This window comes from Miniopterus natalensis, chromosome 1, assembly GCF_054644295.1.
Source record: "Miniopterus natalensis isolate mMinNat1 chromosome 1, mMinNat1.hap1, whole genome shotgun sequence".
Lineage (NCBI taxonomy): Eukaryota > Metazoa > Chordata > Mammalia > Chiroptera > Miniopteridae > Miniopterus > Miniopterus natalensis.
The window spans coordinates 197901570-197914253 of NC_142081.1; the positions used below are offsets into that span (position 1 = coordinate 197901570).

At 49.7% G+C, this 12684-nt stretch overlaps 1 protein-coding gene across 4 annotated transcripts in view; it reads right to left on the reverse strand.

Annotated features, from left to right (window-relative positions):
- STX18 (syntaxin 18) overlaps nucleotides 1-12684 on the reverse strand; it is an 83828-nt gene that overhangs the window by 26043 nt on the left and 45101 nt on the right. Inside the window, exon 1 of one of the 4 annotated variants that reach the window (XM_016203719.2) lies at nucleotides 6884-6901. The exons of the other annotated variants lie outside the window; for them this stretch is intronic. The gene's annotated coding sequence lies outside the window, so the exon portion shown is untranslated. Of the gene's footprint in view, nucleotides 1-6883; nucleotides 6902-12684 lie in introns of those variants that run through there. 4 annotated transcript variants of the gene reach the window in all.

Genomic DNA, 12684 nt, shown 5'->3' on the forward strand with positions numbered 1-12684 from the left:
TAAGAGATGTGCAAACAAGGTGTTCACTGCATCCCATATAAATTTGATCAAATTACTCCCCTATTTTAAAACTTTCAGTGGTTTCCATCCCCCTACCTAGCCCCTCCCTGCCCACGAGGGGCCAGGTAAGCAATATAAACGAGTAAAGCAAGGGAAGTGGATGGGTGAGGACATCTGAGGTTGGTGAGCACTGGTTTTAAAATACACTGCAGTTAAAGGAAGCGGCTCTGCTGACTGACTGGCCAAAGGGCAGCCAATGTGCAACCACTGGGCCTAACTAACGGCGTCAAGTCCAAACTCCGAATACTGCACGGAAGGCCCTTCGCAATTCAGCTGTATGAGTCCCTGTGACCTCAGTCCCTACCATACCCCAGGCCCCCAGACTCCCAGCCCAAGGCTTCCCAATACGCACACTCCCGTGGTTCTCCCTTCCCTGGAGAGCCCAACCCACCTTCTCTCCATGCAAACTCCTCCTCCGAGGCCCTCTTTCCCTTCCTACACCCCCTCTGCATGCCAGGCACAGCCAGACCTCATTCACACAACCTATGGGCATCTGTGTCAGCACCTGTCCCTCCGTGGTGACATGGCTAGTGATGGGCCAACCTCCCATCACCAGACTGCAAGCTCCTGAGGGTAAAGAGCCTTCTCTCTCTCCTCAGGGCCTGTCAGGCGCAGCTCCTGGTGCAAACCAGAGACTCAGAATCTTTTAACAAATATGGAATAAAGAGTGAGGTGCTGCATAATCCCAAAAGGATTATACATTATACCTACTGTGGCAGGCAGAACAATGCCACCTCCCTCCCCAAAGATCCCCAAGTCCTAGTCCTTGCAACCTGGGAATATATTAGGTCACATGGCAAAGAGGAATCAACCTGGCAGACGGGATACGGCTGCTCATCAGGTGACCTTAAAGAGGGAGATGATCCTGGACTGTGCAGGGAGGTGGCCCACGTCATCCCCAGGTCCCTACACGTGGAAGAGAGCGGCAGGAGGGAAGGAGGGAGTCAGAGGGATACAATGGGAGGAGGGCTCCATCCAACACTGCTGGCTTTGAGGACACAGGAAGGGAGCCAAGGAGTGAGGGCAGCCTCTACAAACAGGAAAAGGCCAGGAAATGGATTCCCCTCCAGAGCCTCCCTGGAAGGAACACAGTCCGGCCTGCACCGTGATTTCAGCCTCAGAAATCCCATTTTGGACTTCTGACCTAAGAACTGTAAGATTGTAAATGTGTGTTGTTTCAAGCCACTGGGTGTGGTAATGCGTTATAGCAGCAATGAAACACTAATACACCCTGTCTTAGTCAGGCTGGGCTGCTGTAACAAAATACTATAGGCTAGGTGGCTGTTACTCCTGCTTTGGGGGCTGGAAGGCAGATCTGGTGTCTGGCGATGGCCTTCCTCCTGGTTTCCACACGCTGCCTTCTTGCTGAACCCTCCCGTGGTGAAGAGAGGGATTCCCTCTCTCATGTCTCTTCTTAAAGGGCACCAATCCCATTTGTGGGGCTCAACCCTCACAACCTAATCATCCAAAGGCCCCGCTCCAAATACCATCACACTGGGGGTTCGGACTTCAACATGAATTTTGAGGGGCACACACATTCAGTCCAAAGCACACCTACTTAGGGCCTCAATATCCAAAACAGGTTTTTTAGGAGCCAAAGAGTTTTCCATTAAAAGTTTTAAAAGGTCCAAGGAAAGTTTTAAAAGGACTCTAGTACATAGGCTAGGTCCTGCTGCCACCGCTCACCACCACACCCCCATCCTCAGCTAGTTCTAGTCTACCAGGCGGAACAGTACAGGGGGGTGCCAGGAGCAAGGAGGCCCCAAGGCAGCTCAGAAACATAATTACCAGAGGTTTCACTTAGAGTGTACAAATGTGATCCCAATTTCTTATGCTCTGTAACAACAAATTTTTATAAAATGAATGTATTAGAACGGAGTTAGCTTATTCAGGATTAAATGGAGTTCTTGGTAAGTTAAGAGGTGTTAAGTGATTACTGACTCGACAATGTCATCAGTGTAATTTAACATGAGCAGTGTATAAAGTATTTCACGTGCCAAGACTGAAAAGAAATAAATGAGCACTAAGATTTCTGTAGGAATTGACAAGGCTGAAATTGCGGCAGCTTCCTAAAATGAACACCCACAAAAATCACAACAGATCAATAACAAAAAATATTTCAACAGGTCTCTGATTTACCTAAATAGACAACGTAAGCCCCCGAGTAGCATCACAGGATAGGTTATCTTTATAAAGAATGAGTTGACAGTTTAGTTATGTGACTACCACTGTCTCTGTGAAAGTCCTGGCCAAGCTCTGATCTGTTTACTGTTGTGCTTAAGCCCTATTTTTGAGAACAAACTGTCAAAGACGGCATATTATACTTCACACAATTCTGATACGCCCCCAACATTTTCCAGGTTTCAGAGGGGCTGCAGAGCTGTGTGCTTTGGGTTTTGAACATTTCCACACACAGTGCTAACTTTGAAGAGTGCTCATGTTCCTCCTACGTGTACCCAAAGAGAATGCCTCTTACTTTTAGAAGGACCAAGGCATCATTCCAGTGTCAAGTTTGACAAGACAATCAGAGCAAAATGAAAGTACATTTGCCCCATACAAATCTAAACCTAGTGTCAGTTTCTTTGTCTGGATATCATTGAGTGACATGGGGAGTCGGGTAGGGAGGGGTTCCTAGGAGGAAGGAAGGGGTCACTGGGAGTGTGGAAGGTGGTAAGATGCAAGGGCTAGTCAGGGAGTGCTCTGGGGGCTGAGCCGGGAGGGGCGTTTCACAGGCCTGGGCAGATGAGGGGCACCCCGATCTCAGCTCTATGCCTGTGACTGCTCTTTCCCTGGCTGGAACAGCCTTCCCTTCTTTATGCCAGCCCCATGCCACCCAAAGAAACCCTGTACATCCTTCCAGGCTCTGCTTAAATGCCACCTCCTCCATGAAGCCTTCCCTCTCATCTCCCTTAGTATTTTATAGATACTTGCCAGCACTTCCCACGTCCTGTTAGAAATATCTGTCTGCAGCCCCCGCTAGACTTTGATTCAGTTCTCTGAGGTCAGGGCCGCTGTGCCACTAAATGTTGGAAGGAGAAAGGAGGGTGGGGGGCACTGAAAAAGGCTTCAAGGTCTGACTACCCAACTCACAAGCTGAATGGGAAGGTACCACGGCCATCACGGGGTTGCGCCCAGATAACTGTGAACACACAAACGAAGAGGAACACGCTGGCTGTGACACCCTGGAAGTCGGAAGGCGCAGCCTCGCAGGGAAAGCCCGCTGGGGACGGGTGCTGGCGAGCTCCCGAGGATCTCTCTCCCAGGGCCGAGCCCTCCCGCGGAAGCCGCGCCTCAGGGGGCGGCGGTTCTGCCCACACCGCCACCCGCACTGGACGTGTCTAGCAGAGGGATGCCGGTCGGGGGAGACGGCCGGACCTTTCCCTGCTCACACACACCCCGGTTCAAGGCGAGCCCTGGACTCGGCGAGGAAGCAGGGGGAGGTGGCAGGATTTACTGTCTCCTCACGGTCACCTTCAGTGGGTCCCCTCATCTAACTCTGACAACAACCCTGTGGAAACAGACGCTTTTCTTGGTGAAAAGGAACCAAAGCCCCGAGACGCAGAGTCACCGACAGAGCGGACCAGGAGCCCTCAGGACGCGGGGCTCCAGGGCCCCTCAACACGGCCACACGAACAGACACGGCGCCCAGGCTCCCCTGACGTCCCAGCCACTTTAACGCCTGCCGCGCGTCATCACTGCTGTGAAACCTCCCGCTTAGCAGTGAATGGCAGCAAGTAATACAATGAATTTTCATTCAGATATTATAATAGTATTATGATGATGATTACGGTTTTACTGTTTTTGTTTTTAAAATCCTTATCTTTTAAGGATATATACTGAAAAATGTACAAATAAAATGCTATCCCTTGAATTTGCTTCAAAATAATACGGGGGGAGAAGGGGGAGAGGTGAAGCAGGACAGCCCTGTGCTCACCACTGTTGAAGACGGGCACATGCGTACATGGCGGCCCCACCCACTGTCTGCTGTCATATATATTTTAAGTTTTACTTGATAGAATATTTTTAAAACTCTCCCACCTTAGCACTTTCTTCTCGTAACATTTTTAGTCATTTTGAAGTACAGATTTTCTGTTGCCAAAACAGCAGTAACCCACACCTGAACCAGCAGCTCTACCCACCCACAGTCTCTGGCTACTTCATTTCTATGTCCTCGGATTCTTTACGAGAAGTTCCATTTAACAGAATCAGTGCCACTTGACAAACCAACACCACCTTCTCTGAGAGTTTGCTATGAACCAGACAGCATCCCAAGAGCTCTGCATGCATCAGCTCATCTGATTCTTCTACAGGTCACATTATCGCGCCCATTTTACAGATGAGAAAGTGAGGCAAAGCGAGAAGGGGTCATCTGTTCAGGGACGCAGGGGTGAAGCCTGGATGGAGCCCAGGCTTGCTCAGTGTCAGGCACACATGTAAGCACAGATTCTTGGGAGTCACAACTGTACTTTCCCAGCACAGTGGTCACAAGAGGAAGAGTGGGGAAAGGGAAGAGCAGCGAGTGAGCAACATCCAGCTGTTCTCCTCTTGCATCTGGATTCACAGTGCACTATACCCGGGATTTTCCCAACGGGCTGCTGCATAAACTGCTTGACACTCACTCTGTCAGTTTCTCCCCATAACAACCGATGAATTGACATCACCCCCATTCCCATGTAATAAGCATGGAAGCTGAGGCCTGTGCAAGGCCACAAAGCTGGTGGGGTGGAACTGGGATGGATCACAGGCCTATGATGCAAAGGCCAAGTGACTTGCTCTATGTGATGCCATCAGAAGACTAATACAACTACTAATAATTAGCTTAAGTTTGAGGTTTTTCTTCAGAGAAGTCTGAGCAGGGCTTCAGGGGAGAACATGCATATGTGTTGGTTTAAAATGTGTTTAACTGCAGTGGACACAGAAAGAACTGTGGGAAAGGCTTCCTGAGTGCTCCACACGTGCTCATGTCGAAGTCCCCCATGTGGCACAGTGAACCGTGCACACACCTAGAGAACCCCGCCCTCCAGCTCAGGGTGGGGCATGGGCAGAGCAGGATCTGGGCAAAAGGCGCCGTGTGGGGCTTGTGCGGAGCAGGGCAGACAAGGGGGTGCTGGTAAGAACCTGGGGAGCTGGCCGAGGTTCTTTGGCTCTAATCTCCATTTTGCCACCTTCTGCTGAAGGGAACCCCAGTTCCACATCCTCAGGCTTCATGTGGAGGGACTTCAGCTGATGGACATTCCTGGGCTCTCCCAACCCTTCTCACTCTTCTCAGAAGGCAGAGAAACTTCTTGGGTTTATAATGGAGAAGGGTGGGCATGCTCGGCAGCCAGCCAGCAGAAAGGGTCCCTTCACCCATGTTCCACCCACAGTTGGCCACAAATCTAAAGCCAGGTTCTCCACTTGTCTTTTTGTGTTCTGACTCCTATATTTCTCTTTCAGGTGGTTCCAAAATTGGGCTGGGAAGAAAGGGGTGTTTTTATAAGCACCCCTAATCTCTTAAGCTTTGCCAACTGAAATTTTGAGCAAGTTGCTTAATATCCCTTAGCTTCATTACAAAGAGAGGGCTGTAAAAACAGTAGTAGCACAAATTAAAAGGCAACTTTTATTAAGTGGGTACTATGTGGCGGGCACCAAGCTCAACGCTCCACATCCATGACCTCATTTACTTCCGGAAACAATCGTATGAGATGGAGTCCATTACGATCCCATTTCACATATGGGAAGACACCAAGGTAACACAGTTCATATAAACGGTTCAAAACAAATGGGAGACAAGTCTACCCACGAAGCTGCCCCACTGCCCTGCCTGAGCTTGGCAGTTCTCTGAGGGCTGCTCTACCAGGAGTGCAGACAGCACCCTCTGAGATCAGAAGTCTCCGTGCGGAGGTGATCTGCTCAGGTGAAAGGCCTGTCTACAGCCATGGGCCAGCACAGAGCTAACAGCCACAGCCACACCCGGGGTCAGCCAGCAGCTGCTGCCAACCAACCTGTTTATTTAAACTCCATTCTAAAGCTACAGCTATTCCTCTGACTCACCCTTTCCTTCTCTGAACGTAAACTGAGTTCACTATTAAGTGGCTGTATTTTAGTAAGGCAATTCCCAAATCATCAAGACGCTGAAATTCTCCACACAACCCACCTACCATAAAAGCAAGCTGAGTAGAGAACAGCAGCAGCGTGGCCCCCTACGTGGATGTATTTGAGGGGAAAGACTCTTGCATTACCTGTCCTCACACATAAAGGCTTTACAAGGAGAGAACAAACAAAAACAAAACATCCCAACCTGTGCACCTGTGAGGTCTGGTCCCACAGGCGAGTCTGTGCTGTTGACAGGGGCTACTGACAGGGGTAGTTTTCCACCAGCACACTGTCGAGGGCGGGGGGGGGGGGGGGGGGGGACAGGACGGGACACCACAGTTGCCCAAAGCACGTGCTGTATGATCCATTTTCATAAGGTACATGAAATGTGCACCGATGCAGTTTACACGCACAGAGAGGAGACTGAAAGGCTGCTCATCGGAACACTGATGGTCGTCTAGTGGCAACATTACGAGACTTTGCTTTACTCTAATACCTCTCTGTATTTCAAAATTTTTTATGATTAGCGTGTACAATCTTTGCAATCAGACAGAAAACTTTTTTAAACGAAAAGGTACACCTTCCCAAGTACTTCCCTAAAGTGTACACTGATCCACAGGATCGAGTCCCACTCCTTCCCCCCCAGGCCCTCTGGGTGCCCCTCCAGCTGAGTCCCAGACTCAGAGCCCTCCCCACCGCCCAGTGCTGGTGCCGACTCACCGTTCACAAGACCGCTCAGGTCACATACCTTCTCTGCCAGTTCCAGGCCAGGCTGAGGACCCCTTTGCATGTCACACCTGGTTCTGAAATGTGACATAAGCTGCTCACAAACCTATCCCGAAGTGGCTTCTCAATAACGATTTAACGCTCAGAACCGAACGGCTCTTCGGTGCCCTTTGGGAATTAATAGTAGGGAAGGAATTAGCCACCGGGAAGAGACTCCAAGCCCCGCAAGCCTGCTGAGTACTTCACACTGCCCACTAGATGGCAGCACAAGCATTACAGCAGCAGCAATAACGGAACTCAAAAATATCACAATTTTTTCCCAAGGGCTTTTCAAGTTCTCTGGTTCTTTGTTTTTGATCTAGAATCAAAGGACTATTAAAGGTTAATTGCTGTGCGCAGGCCGAAGCTGAAGTGACATTGTTTTAAAGCACATGTGCACTTGGATGAGCCCGAGAAGGCTCGGCACAACGGGAGCTCAGGGCCACGGCTGCCATCTGTCATCCCAGGCGCGGCCCGGCTTTGTTTTATGTGTCACCCACAGAACAGTCCCGCTAGCTGCTCCTTCGTGGGCGTTTTGTAAATTACCCAAAGGAAGATAAACTGTAAAACAAAAACCCTGGTACAAAACGGTCGGGTTCTTCTCTAAGGACGAGGTATTTCAGCTGCAGGGAGAGTTCAAAGCAGTCACAAGTGTCCTCGGCTGATCACAGCAGCGTCTGACTGGCCGGGGCCCCCCCCAGGATGAGAGGAATTCTGTTCTGCTGGCACTCACTAGGCTCCCAACAAAGACCTGATTGATTACAAAACACTAAGTACCGATTTGCATAATTTGCCTCAGCAAGAAACAGCCATTGTTCAAGATTAAAGAGACTCCAGTAGGTCCCTCTGGCATATTGTAAAAAGTTCCCTGTAACACAACATCATTTTTTTCATTCCACCAGTGGACACAGCTTGCTGTTCAGTTGAGTAAGCAGCCAAAGGCACAGCCAGAACCAGCTCTGCTGTATAAATGTTTGCCAACTGCTGATAAGCCAAAATGATTTTTCACAAGGATCATGTTCCCCAGTTTAATTGGGAGGCCCACTAACTAAATCCTGAATCCACTCCCTTCAGTCATCACTGAAAAATGCATTGACACCAATTCCAGTGAGAAGTTCAGACCAACGCACCTCCGGAGCATGGCGACCTGTGGACGCCACAGTAGGGGTGTCAGAGTCTTGTCCCTGTGTTAGAGAAGCTCCCCGGTGACAAGTTGCCCACAAAAGAGCCTGGCATGGCCGGATGTTCCACCGCTGCTTGGGGTGACGGCAGTGAGCCTGTTCAGGGTCACACAGGTGAGCTGCTCCAGCCTTGCTAGCTCCTCACTCCAATAATCATTCAGTGAGCAGCACCACGAGCCTCTCCTTCCTTCCCCCATGGTTCCTGCTACACAACGCCACCCTTCCATGAGTGTGGGCCTTGAAGGGGGTGACAGCCCTGGTGGGAACCCAGCCACGCCCTCCCAGTCCTTACACAAGCTCAGACTGTCCTCTTTCCCCCGAAGAACTGTCCTCCTTGGCTCCCAGGACCCCTTCCTCCAGGTCATTTTCTCACCCCCTGACCACCTTTCTTCACCCTCACCGCCTCCTCTGCTTTCCCATGCCTCTGAAACTTAGGTTCAGCCCCCACACCTTCCTGCTTACTCCACACGCCCCATCCACAGCTTTGTTTACTATCTGCAGAAAATGTGCCCCCAGCCCTGCCTCGCCCTCCTGGTCCAGGTGAGTGGGTATCACCGTCCCCTGCAGGTTCCCCTGGGGCCTCAAAAGCAACAAGTCCCCAAGTGCTAATTATCTGACCACTCCCTCTCAACCCTCCTGGCTTCCTCTCAGTCCCTCCTGTCCCCTAAGAGAGGGAGAGCGCTCTCTCGATTCCCCAAGTGAGAAAATCTCTCATTTAAGACTCTCCCTTCCCTCTTTCTCACCCCACAAATTAAACTGGTCAGTGGGGCCTGTCCACTCAACTTGCTAAATGTCTGCCAAGGGAGCTGGCAGCGACCGCTTCTCGCCCACACCCTCCCACAAGCCCCGCTCACCAAGCTGCCTCTCCTGTTTCTGCACTTCAGCACCTGCCCTTCTCTCTGCCTGGAAGGTCTTTCTCATCAGCCGAACTTCTACTCAAACGTGCTGGGCCCAAGAGGTTTTAATCTGGATTCAGGTCCTACTTGCTCTGCATGGAGCCGCCCTAAAGCATGCTGTGTCTGCTAGCTGAATGTATGCATGTCATTATATATGTGTGTGCATGTGTATAAATAGTAATATGTATATGTGAGCTGAATATATGAAGTGCTCTATCCCATCAGTCTGGAAACCTTACTGGAAAAAAGACATAGGCGATCCTGATCCAAGAAAGACTGCAATTAGTAGCTAAGTAACCTGCTGAGAACCAACGTCGGCCTTCCTGGACTGCAGTTTCAGAACTCAACATGTGTTTTTAAGAGAGAGAGAAACTTGTGCACGAAGAGGGAGACTGGCTTTTCTAGTCTCACTCCTCCTACGCCAGCTTCAGAGTCCTGACTGCAGACAGTAGTGGTTAAACCAAGGGGACAGGGCGGTAACACTCGATGGGATGAGCTTGGTGGTCTGATTTTTTGATATTCACAACTACCTTCCTAACAACCTGAAAAGTTTGCTCCTTCCTACTATTAAGCCCCATCCCCTTTTAAGAAATTCAGAAATTCAAGTCTTACACTGTTAGTATTGATGACAGAACAAGGGAGCTCATGACTGACTTTTAAAAGCTGAGCCACGCCACCTGGTGCTCAGCAACCCATGGCCATGCTCAAGGTGACTTCCACTTAAGGTGTCTAGGGCCTGTCCACCTCAAGACCAGTAAAAGCCTGTCGCATTCTCACCGGCCTCCTCACTCTCTCTAATCCCCCTGCTGCCAGGCTCACACTTCAACCTAACCAAACATTTAGTTCCCACTCTTCTAGCTCCACAAACTGCATCTACTGAGCACATTTCCAAGCTCGGCCACTCCTGCTTCTGTGGCCTGTCTACCTGCCTGGCACAGGCTGAGTGACTGCAGAGTAAGCAGCAAGCATCTCCGCCCTGCAGCCTGAAGACTAGGGCCGGGGAGACACTCACCTGCTGTGTCCCCATGGAGGGGCTCCGCCTCCTCCACATCAGCCTCCACTCACACAGCAACCCTTTTTTCCTCTGCTACTGTGTCCCCCCATCTGAAGCTTCTCTCTCCTCTAACCTAAACAACCTAAGTCCCCTCAAGAGGTCTTTACTCTCCTCTGAATGCAGCAGTTGTGGGCCCCAGAAGTCAGATACAGTCCTGAGAATGGACTCATGTCCTGTGCTCCAGCAGGAAGTGCAGAGGAAAGCAGAGCCATCGCCCCCCTGGTTCGAGCCTCCTCTGAGCTTCCGGTGATGTCACGCACGGGCACGCTCACTTGCATGCCACTGAGTCAAGGTGATTAATGTCAACTAAACTTATTTCTTCAACTGCTGCTGATAAACTATGTTCACTGTGTTCATTATCAACCCTGGCTTCTTGTCATTTGCCACCTGATCATTCTGCCATTAAAGGCACCTCAAACTGAAAACCATCAATTAAAAAATGGGGTGAAAATAGGGCTGAAGGGGCAGCACTGACTTACAGAACCTCCTTGTGGACAACCAGCTCAAAGAGCTGCAGATGTCCTCATAACCCAAATATTCAGCCTATTTAAAAAATGTTTCTCCACAAAGCATCACAAAGAAACTTTGCTCACTGGCTCCTGAAATCAGATCTCCTCGCCTACCTGCCCAGCAACCGGATCCGAAAGTGCACAGCGAGGCTGGGGCACAACTGTGCTTCCCGAACCTGTGCGGCTTAATCATCACTGCTGTCTCTGGGCTCAGCAACCGTTCCTTCACTTGTTCCCTTGACAAATACAAGTCCCAGTGTGGGTAGCACATTAAGAAAGGCAGTAAAGAGGAGGGGAGAGGGAGGATGGCAAAGGGAAGGGAAGCTCCAGCCGAGGGTCTGACATGGCTTCGCACTGGTCTTCAGATCCAGTCCAAACCCAGTCTGGCTTGCAGGCTGAGTGCAGAGAATATGTGCAGAGATGTGTGCAGAGTATGTGTACAGTATATGTGCAGAGACTGCATGTGCAAATTATGTGTGCAGAGACTGAGTGTGCAGTGGCTGTGTACAGAGACTGGGTGTACACTGTGCAGACTGTGTGTGCAGAGTGCATGTGCAGAGACTGCACAGGCAGACCATGTGTGCAGAGACTGCATGTGTAGAATGTGTGCGTGTGTTGCAGTCTTCCCAGTCTTGGTAATTCAAGCATGGACTACGGAGTTCTACAGACCTGAGCTCAGATCCCAGCCCTGTCACTTACTAGTCATAGGGCCTTGTGCAAGCTATTTAACTACTCTGAGCCTGAACCTCTGACGTGTAAACTTGAAACAGTAACTCTGAGAGTGACCACACGTCGTCCAAGAAAAAAATGTCTGGCAGTGCGTCTGGCACACAGTAGGTGCTCAGTCAGTCTACGCTTTCTTCTGCTTCCTCTTTGCCATTGCTTGGCCCTCGCAGGTGAAGCAAGGACAGCCTGGACCACTGACTGCCTCGGAAGTACCTCCAGCTCAGCATCGGAGAGAGTGCCAGCCATGCGTCCATGGAGCCTGTCTGCATAGTGACACCAACCAGTCCCATCAAGGGGCGGGTGGGGGGCCTGAGGTGTGGAGGAAGACTGCGTGCACTGTGACAACCACTCACACGCCTGCCTCACAACACACAGAAGGGCAGAGACGCACAAGAACTGCTCTCATCCACGTTGACGTTTAGTGTTTGCTATGTGTCAGGCACTGTAACAAGCCCGTCGGATAGACAATCTCACTCATTCTCATAACAAATGAGAAAACAGTGGAGGAAACTGAGGCACAGAGCCGTTAGGTAGCTTGCCCAAGGTCATACAGACCGCATGTTGGAAAGCCAAGTCGGCACTCCAAAACAGACTCCAGAGTCTGTGCTCTTAAATTTTTCACTCTATGTCTACAAGCTCATGCTCTTCGAGGTTAACCTTGAACTGAGAGCCAAACCAAAGAGCTACTGCGCAGCCTCCTACAACTTCCCACACGCCAAACGCATTAAAACAAAGCCATCAGTTTTATTCATCAGCTTCTCCAAAAGCATTTGCCAAATGTCATCTAAATTCTTCCAATCTGTGGCAGAAAATACTAAGCAAATAAACACACTTACACTCCACTGTAGAACATGCCACATCCCAGGGATGTGTTTGCGTTCATTTGTGGTGAAGAATTAAAAGACTTTTAAAAATTGTGCGACCAGAAAGAACTGTATCGTGTTCATTTTGGAGTCCCAAAGCCCGGCAAGGTTCCTAGCTCAACAAATTCTGGGGAATGGGTGATACTCTTTATCAAGAATATGTCATTATAAAATAGACATCAAGAACAGCTATGCCCTAAAGCTGGAGATTATAATGTATTAAAGGTTTTTTAAAATGTGGAATTTTCTCACATAACTTTTGCAAATGTTTCAGTACACAGGAGAGACACACACTCTGCTACAAGCGGCCAGCAAGTTATGAGCCACAGCTGATAATCGGCAGCAGCCTCTCCTCTCATAAGGTGAACAGCTTAGCAAGAGTATAAAGTCTGTGGCAACAAACAGGTTCGACCCAAAGGCAGTCTCTTACTACTAAGGTTACACATATACATTCAAAAACATGAAACCCCCAAAGACTAAAGGCTGCCTTATTGACATTTTTAAAAAAGTGATCTTTTCATTTGAATTATAAGATCATCTATAAGGAGAAAATGT